The 9,504-nt window shown below is 51.9% G+C and overlaps 1 long non-coding RNA gene across 1 annotated transcript; it reads right to left on the bottom strand.

Annotated features, from left to right (window-relative positions):
- Positions 1–785: 785 nt before the first annotated feature.
- LOC117130628 lies at positions 786–2,107 on the bottom strand. The gene is made up of 3 exons (XR_004453949.1): positions 1,681–2,107; positions 1,540–1,603; positions 786–1,216 (listed from the first exon to the last, which is right to left on the bottom strand). It is a non-coding gene; the product is annotated as an uncharacterized LOC117130628 (long non-coding RNA).
- Between the last annotated feature and the right edge of the window lie 7,397 nt (positions 2,108–9,504).

A 9,504-nucleotide genomic window follows, 5' to 3' on the forward strand; every position in this document is an offset into this window, starting at 1 on the left:
TCCGGACAAGGACTAATATAAAATGGAACCCGTACTTTAAAAAAAAAATTCTTTATATATATCAATCAAAAGCATCTTACAAAATTTGTTATAAATTAACCTCGAGGTTTTCGGTCAACAAATCTTATACATAAGATATTTCAAAATGACTTTGCAAGGGTAATAAAACTCCCGCTGGCTAATGTTGTTCCTTCCCTTTCTAGTGTAAGGTCTCCCGCCTATTAGTTACCTGCATCAAAAATGAGTCATGAGTAACTAGTTTACTCAGTGAGCCTAGTCCCGCACCCCAACATATATTAATAATATCTCAAGCAATCAACTTCATTTGTATGCAGTGGAAATATATTCCATATCTGGATATTTATATATAAGGACTATCCTTCCATCATTGTGAATCTAATCATATACCTCACTTCCTATTCCCGTCTCTCATATCATTCATATAATCATATTTATATATATATATATATATATAACCAGACCCGAGAAACCACAAAGGCTAAACGAGTCTAGCGAGTTAGCATCACCATCATCGCCATCAGATATTCAAAAATTGAACATCTAACGCTGCATGCAGTTACACGGCCTCCAGGGTGCGACCCCATCATCGTGTCTTCGTGACCTTGTTCCATATCGCAGGACCAATTCACGGTAATCATCATTCATACGGGAATATTTTGGAAGACATGTTTATAATAGGACTTCACATGATTAATACTTCCATACTTAATTATATTTAATACTATACATATGTATTAGTACTTGAGAACAAGTACTAAGGTTTGGAATAAACCTCTATGATCATTCATAAATATTTAATAAGTGTTTACACTAAGTAAACACCTTACCAATTCAATATTGATCAAGAGACAAAGCCTATCAATCATCTACAATCAGTACGTTCAATCAAGAAATATTCATTCACTACTCATCAATCATCTATCTAGACTCACCTTTGATTCCATGAGATTGGCTAGGGAAGACTAGACTCGAGCTCAAGCTAATCACACTCCACTTCCGGTACACTTGAGATTCAAAACAGTCAAAATTATCTGACTGATCCGACCACTCTCCTTGATATCTGAATTCAAACCAAGTGACTGAGCGGCTACAAGGAGTGACTGGACCGATCTAGCCAAACTCCACAACCAACTAGACAGAAAATGGTTTTACTTGATGAACCATTCTTATCCTTCAACTTTACTCGACCACTGACCTTAAACAGAGCAGTTCATAACATGATCTTCAATCCAACAGTTCGGTTCTGAAGAAGATATTTAAATCAGTTTCTAACAGCTCGGTTTACAACAAGGTTAATCAGTTCAGCTCAGGTGTAGTCCAGACCATGACCAGTTCATTTCAGATTAAATCCAATCAGTTCATAATAGATGATATAATTATATTCCAGCAAACTGATTTATTCTAAAATAAATAAATCTGAACCGAAGAAAGGTTAGACAATTGATCCATGACAACCGCTTAACTAAATAACATCTGATTCTGATCAAGACATGTCTGAGACAAGAGATTGAAGTTTACAACAGCAACTGATGGCCATATGAACTCAGATAATCCTCCCCTTGAAACTGAACTCATGGCTGGACTGTTTTAAAAGCATAAATCAGAATCGGTTCATCACAAAAACAGAACAAGACCTAGGGTTTACTCTGGGTACCTCACCTTCTGATCTTCTACACAGCAGTGAACTGAGCTAGAGGATGGAACAAAGTCATCTAAGGTCGTGGCTAATTTTCCCATATTTTTTTTGTTCTGATTTTTCTCTCACTTTTTCTCTTCTTTCTCATTGTTTTCTCTCTGAAAATTTCTCTTGTTATGCTGCAGGTTATGAACGTCCAGAAGGGTGAAGAAGGTGTTTTAAAGGATAAGGAGTTAATTCAGATGAGGGTTTACTCCCACACAAGGCAAAGCTGAGGTTAGACAGGTGGAGACATGCTTCAGCACACCAAGCAGCACAAGCAGCTGAACTTTTCCTTCCCATGAAGAAAGCTACAAGCAGCTGAAGCAAGTAGCTTGTGACCAGCATGTGACTTCTAATGAGCAAGCAGGCAAGCAAGTAGGTGCAGGTCATGTGACCTAATTACTGAGGAAGCAAGTAGGCTAGAAGGTGCAAGGCATGTGACTGTTTAGAAATAATTTTCAGAGTTTTGTCGATATTTTACGGACAGTTTCGACTAAATATTTTTCATTATTCAAATCTCGTCCTGCTCTGAATAAACTCGCCCAGCATGAATAAAAATAGAAAATAATAATTAACACTCGACCAGAACCATCAAGAGATGGTTTTTCGACCAAAAGAAAGCCCCGTCGAGATTAATTCACCGTGTCGATTTTTATTTAAATTCTGATCGATCAATTTTCAAACTGATCTTAAAGAATTTTCTTGACCAAAATTATATCTGCTCGTGAGGGTTATTTCACTGTGTGCTGACGGACACACACGGACAGCCACGGACGTCCTGTGTGTGCTGGCGGACACCCACAGACGTCCTGTTTGTACTGAACAGACAGCCCATGTGGGCCAAAATCACCCGAACAGTCCACGGGAAGGTTCAGTGTGCTGAGTTCAAGGACCAACGTGCTGATATGTGTACTGATGGACAGCAACAGACGTCCTGTGTGTGCTGACGGACACACATGGACAGCCACGGACGTCCTGTGTGTGCAGACGGACGCACACGAACATCCTGTGTCTGCTGACGGACACCCACGGACGTCCTGTGTGTACTGAACAGACAGCCCACGTGGACCAAAATCACCCGAACAGTCCACAGGAAGGGCCAGCGTGCTGAGTCCAAGGACCAGCGTGTTGATATGTGTACTGATGGACAACCACGAACGTCCTGTGTGTGCTGACCGACACACACGAACAGCCACGAACGTCCTGTGTGTGCTGACGGACAGCCACAGACAGCCACGGACGTCCTGTGTGTGCTGGTGGACACCCACGGACATCCTGTGTGTACTGAACAGACAGCCCATGTGGACAAAAATCACCCAAACAGTCCACGGGAAGGGTCAGCGTGCTGAGTCCGAGGACCAACGTGCTTATATGTGTACTGATGGACAGCCACAGACGTGCTGTGTGTGCTGACGGACACACACAGACATCCTGTGTGTGCTGACGGACACACACGGGCACACACGAACGTACTGTGTGTGCTGACGGACAGACACAGACGTCCTGTGTGTGCTGACGAACAGCCACGGACAGCCACAGACATCCTCTGTGTGCTGGCTGACACCCACAGACACACACGGACATACAAGGACAGCCACATATGTCCTGTGTGTGCTGACGGACCGCCACAGACAGCCACAGACGTCCTGTATGTGCTGGCGGACATCCACGGACGTCCTGTGTGTACTGAACAGACAGCACACAGGGGCCAAAATCACCCAAACAGTCCCTGGGAAGGGCCAGCGTGCTTATTCCAAGGACCAACGTGCTGATATGTGTACTGATGGATAGCCACGGACATCCTGTGTGTGCTGACGGACACAGATGGACACACACGGACAGCCACGGAAGTCCTGTGTGTGCTGGCGGACACCCACGTACATCATGTGTGTGCTGGCGGACACCCACGGGTGTCCTGTGTGTATTTAACAGACAGCCCATGTGGGCAAAAATCACCCAAACAGTCCACAGGAAGGGTCAGCGTGCTGAGTCCACGGACCAACGTGCTGATATTTGTACTGATGGAAAGCCACGGACGTCCTGTGTGTGCTGACGGACACACACATACACACACGGACAGCCACGGATGTCCTGTGTGTGCTGACGGACACACACAGGTGTCCTGTGTGTGCTGACGGACACCCACAGACGTCCAGTGTGTACTGAACAGACAGCCCACGTGGGCCAAAATCACCCGAACAGTCCACGGGAAGGGTCAGCGTGCTGAGTCCAAGGACCAACGTGCTGATATGTATACTGATGGACAGCCACGGACGTCCTGTGTGTGCTGACGGACACACACGGACACACACAGACAGCCACGGACGTCCTGTGTGTGCTGACGGACACACACGGACACACACAGACAGCCACGAACGTCCTGTGTGTGCTAGCAGACACCCACGGACATCCTGTGTGTGCTGGCAGACACCCACGGCCGTCCTGTGTGTGCTGGCGGACACCCATGGACGTCCTGTGTGTACTGAACAGACAGCCTACGTGGGCCAAAAACACCCAAACAGTCCACGGGAAGGGTCAGCGTGCTGAGTCCAAGGACCAACGTGCTGATATGTGTACTGATGGACAGCCACAGACGTCCTGTGTGTGCTGACGGACACACACGGACACACACAGACAGCCAGGGACGTCCTGTGTGTGCTGACAGAGAGCCATGGACGTCCTGTGTGTGCTGGCGGACATCCACGGACGTCCTGTCTGTATTGAACCGACAGCCCACGTTGGCAAAAATCACCCAACAGTCCACGGGAAGGGCCAGCGTGCTGAGTCCAAGGACCAGCGTGCTGATGGACATCCACGGACGTCCTGTGTGTACTGACGGACACACACGGACACACACGGACAGCCACAGACGTCCTGTGTGTGTTGACGGACACACACGGACACCCACGTACGTCCTGTGTGCGCTGGCGGACACCCACGGACGTCCTGTTTGTACTGAACAGACAGACCACGTGGGCCAAAATCACCCGAACAGTCCACGGGAAGGTTCAGCGTGCTGAGTCCAAAGACCAACGTGCTGATATGTGTACTGATGGACAGCCACAGACGTCCTGTGTGTTCTGACGGACCCACACGTACACACACGGACAGCCACGAATGTCCTGTGTGTGCTGACGGACACACACGGGTGTCCTGTGTGTGCTGACGGACACCCACGGACGTCCAGTGTGTACTGAACAGACAGCCTACGTGGGCCAAAATCACCCAAACTGTCCACGAGAAGGGTCAGCGTGCTGAGTCCAAGGACCAACGTGCTGATATGTGTACTGATGGACAGCCACAGACGTCATGTGTGTGCTGACGGACACACACGGATACACACGGACACACACGGACACACACGGACAGCCACAGACATCCTGTGTGTGCTGGCAGACACCCACGGACGTTCTGTGTGTGCTGGCGGACACCCAGGGACGTCCTGTGTGTACTGAACAGTCAGCCAACGTGGGCCAAAATCACCCGAACAGTCCACGGGAAGGGTCAGCGTGCTGAGTCCAAGGACCAACGTGCTGATATGTGTACTGATGGACAGCCACGGACGTCCTGTGTGTGCTGACAGAGAGCCACAGACGTCCTGTGTGTGCTGGCAGACACTCACGGACGTCCTGTGTGTACTGAACAGACAGCCCACGTGGGCAAAAATCACCCAACAGTCCATGGGAAGGGCCAGCGTGCTGAGTCCAAAGACCAGCGTCCTGATATGTGTACTGATGTACAGCCACGGCCGTCCTGTGTGCACTGACGGACACACACGGACAGCCACAGACGTCCTGTGTGTGTTGACGGACAGACACGGACACCTACGTACGTCCTGTGTGCGCTGGCGGGCACCCACGGATGTCCTGTTTGTACTGAACAGACAGCCCACGTGGGCCAAAATCACCCGAACAGTCCACGGGAAGGTTCAGCGTGCTGAGTCCAAAGACCAACGTTCTGAAATGTGTACTGATGGACAGCCACAGACGTCCTGTGTGTGCTGACGGACACACACGTACACACACGGACAGCCACGGATGTCCTGTGTGTGCTGACGGACACACACGGGTGTCCTGTGTGTGCTGACGGACACCCATGGACGTCCAGTGTGTACTGAACAGACAGCCCACGTGGGCCAAAATCACCCAAACAGTCCACGGGAAGGGTCAGCGTACTGAGTGCAAGGACCAACGTGCTGATATGTGTACTGATGGACAGCCACGGACGTCCTGTGTGTGCTGACGGACACACACGGACACACACAGACACACACGGACAGCCACGGACGTCCTGTGTGTGCTGGCGGACACCCACGGACGTCCTGTGTGCTGGCGGACACCCACGGACGTCCTGTGTGTACTGAACAGACAGCCCACGTGGGCCAAAATCACCCGAAAAGTCCACGGGAAGGGTCAGCGTGCTGAATCCAAGGACCAACGTGCTCATATGTGTACTGATGGACAGCCACGGACGTCCTGTGTGTGCTGACGGACACAGATGGACACACACGGACACACACAGCAGCCACAGACGTCCTGTGTGTGCTGGCGGACACCCACGGACATCATGTGTGTGCTGGCGGACACCCACGGGCGTCCTGTGTGTATTTAACAGACAGCCCACGTGGGCAAAAATCACCCAAACAGTCCACAGGAAGGGTCAGCGTGCTGAGTCCAAGGACCAACGTGCTGATATTTGTACTGATGGAAAGCCAAGGACGTCCTGTGTGTGCTGACGGACACACACGTACACACACGGACAGCCACGGATGTCCTGTGTGTGCTGACGGACACACACGGGTGTCCTGTGTGTCCTGACGGACACCCACAGATGTCCAGTGTGTACTGAACAGACAGCCCACGTGGGCCAAAATCACCCGAACAGTCCACGGGAAGGGTCAGCGTGCTGAGTCCAAGGACCAACGTGCTGATATGTATACTGATGGACAGCCACGGACGTCCTGTGTGTGCTGGCGGACACCCACGGACGTCCTGTGTGTGCTGGCGGACACCCACGGACGTCCTGTGTGTACTGAACAGACAGCCCACGTGGGCCAAAATCACCCGAAAAGTCCACGGGAAGGGTCAGCGTGCTGAATCCAAGGACCAACGTGCTCATATGTGTACTGATGGACAGCCACGGACGTCCTGTGTGTGCTGACGGACACAGATGGACACACACGGACACACACAGACAGCCAGAGACGTCCTGTGTGTGCTGGCGGACACCCACGGACATCATGTGTGTGCTGGCGGACACCCACGGGCGTCCTGTGTGTATTTAACAGACAGCCCACGTGGGCAAAAATCACCCAAACAGTCCACAGGAAGGGTCAGCGTGCTGAGTCCAAGGACCAACGTGCTGATATTTGTACTGATGGAAAGCCAAGGACGTCCTGTGTGTGCTGACGGACACACACGTACACACACGGACAGCCACGGATGTCCTGTGTGTGCTGACGGACACACACGGGTGTCCTGTGTGTCCTGACGGACACCCACAGATGTCCAGTGTGTACTGAACAGACAGCCCACGTGGGCCAAAATCACCCGAACAGTCCACGAGAAGGGTCAGCGTGCTGAGTCCAAGGACCAACGTGCTGATATGTATACTGATGGACAGCCACGGACGTCCTGTGTGTTCTGACGGACACACACGGACACACACGGACAGCCACGGACGTCCTGTGTGTACTGAACAGACAGCCTACGTGGGCCAAAATCACCCGAACAGTCCACGGGAAGGGTCAGCGTGCTGAGTCCAAGGACCAACGTGCTGATATGTGTACTGATGGACAGCCACAGACGTCCTGTGTGTGCTGACGGACACACACGGACAAACACAGACAGCCACAGACATCCTATGTGTGCTGACAGAGAGCCATGGACGTCATGTGTGTGCTGGCGGACACCCACGGACGTCCTGTGTGTACTGAACTGACAGCCCACGTTGGCAAAAATCACCCAACAGTCCACGGTAAGGGCCAGCGTGCTGAGTCTAAGGACCAGCGTGCTGATAAGTGAACTGATGGACAGCCACGGACGTCCTGTGTGTGCTGACGAACACAGACGGACACACAAGGACACACACAGACAGCCACAGACGTCCTGTGTGTGCTGACGGACAGCCACGGACGTCCTGTGTGTGCTGGTGGACACCCACGGACGTCCTGTGTGTACTGAACACACAGCCCACGTGGGCCAAAATCACCCAGACAGTCCATGGGAAGGGCCAGCGTGCTGAGTCCAAGGACCAGCGTGCTGATATGTGTACTGATGGACAGCCACGGACGTCATGTGTGTTCTGACGGACACACACGGACGTCCTGTGTGTGTTGACCTACACACACGGACATCCTGTGTGTACTGAACAGACATCCCACGTGGGCCAAAATCACCTGAACAGTCCACAGGAAGGGCCAGCGTACTGAGTCCAAGGACCAGTGTGCTGATATGTGTACTGATGGACAGCCACGGACGTCCTGTGTGCGCTGACGGACACACACGGACACACACGGACACACACGGACAGCCATGGACGCCCTGTGTGTGCTGACGGACAGCCACGAACGTCCTGTGTGTGCTGACGGACACCCACAGACGTCCTGTGTGTTCAGAACAGACAGTCCACGTGGGCCAAAATCACCCAAGCAGTCCACGGGAAGGGCCAGCGTACTGAGTCCAAGGACCAACGTGCTGATATGTGTACTGATGGACAGCCACAGACGTCCTGTGTGTGCTGACGGACACAGACAGACACACACGGACACCCATGGACAGTCTATGGTTGTCCAAAATCAGCTAAGGGTAAGACCAGCGTGCTGATATGTGTACTGAAGGACAGCCACGGACGTCCTGTGTGTGCTGACGGACACACATGGACGTCCTGTGTGTGATGACCTACACACACGGACATCCTGTGTACTGAACAGACAGCCCACATGGGCCAAAATCACCCGAACAGTCCATGGGAAGGGCCAGCGTGCTGAGTCCAAGTTCCAGCGTGCTGATATGTGTACTGATGAACAGCCACAGACGTCCTGTGTGTGCTGACGGACACACACGGACACACATGGACAGCCATGGACGTCCACGGACGTCCTGTCTGTGCTGGCGGACACCCACGGACGTCCTGTATGTATTGAACAAGCAGCCCACGTGGGCCAAAATCACCCAAAGAGTCCACGGGAAGGGCCAGCGTGCTGAGTCCACGGACCAACGTGCTGATATGTGTACTGATGGACAGCCACAGACGTCATGTGTGTGCTGACGGACACAGACGAACACACATGGACACACACGGACAGCCACAGACGTCCTGTCTGTTCTGGCGGACATCCACAGACGTCCTGTGTGTACTGAACAAGCAGCCCACGTGGGCCGAAATCACCCGAACAGTCCACAGGAAGGGTCAGCGTGCTGAGTCCAAGAACAACCGTGCTGATATGTGTACTGATGGACAGCCACGGATGTCTTGTGTGTGCTGACGGAGACACACGGACTCACACAGACAGCCACAGACGTCATGTGTGTGCTGACGGACACACACAGACGTCCTGGGTGTGCTGTCAGACACCCCCAAACGTCCTGTGTGTACTGAACAGACAGCCCATGTGGGCCTAAATCACCCGAACATTCCACGGTAAGGGCCAGCGTGCTGAGTCCAAGGACCAACGTGCTGATATGTGTACTGATGGATAGCCACGGACGTCCTGTGTGTGTTGACGGACACAGACGAACACACATGGACACACATGGACGTTTTGTGTGTGCTGACGGACACACACGGACGTCCTGTGTGTGCTG

This window comes from Brassica rapa, unplaced genomic scaffold (genome assembly GCF_000309985.2).
Source record: "Brassica rapa cultivar Chiifu-401-42 unplaced genomic scaffold, CAAS_Brap_v3.01 Scaffold0607, whole genome shotgun sequence".
NCBI classification, from domain to species: domain Eukaryota; kingdom Viridiplantae; phylum Streptophyta; class Magnoliopsida; order Brassicales; family Brassicaceae; genus Brassica; species Brassica rapa.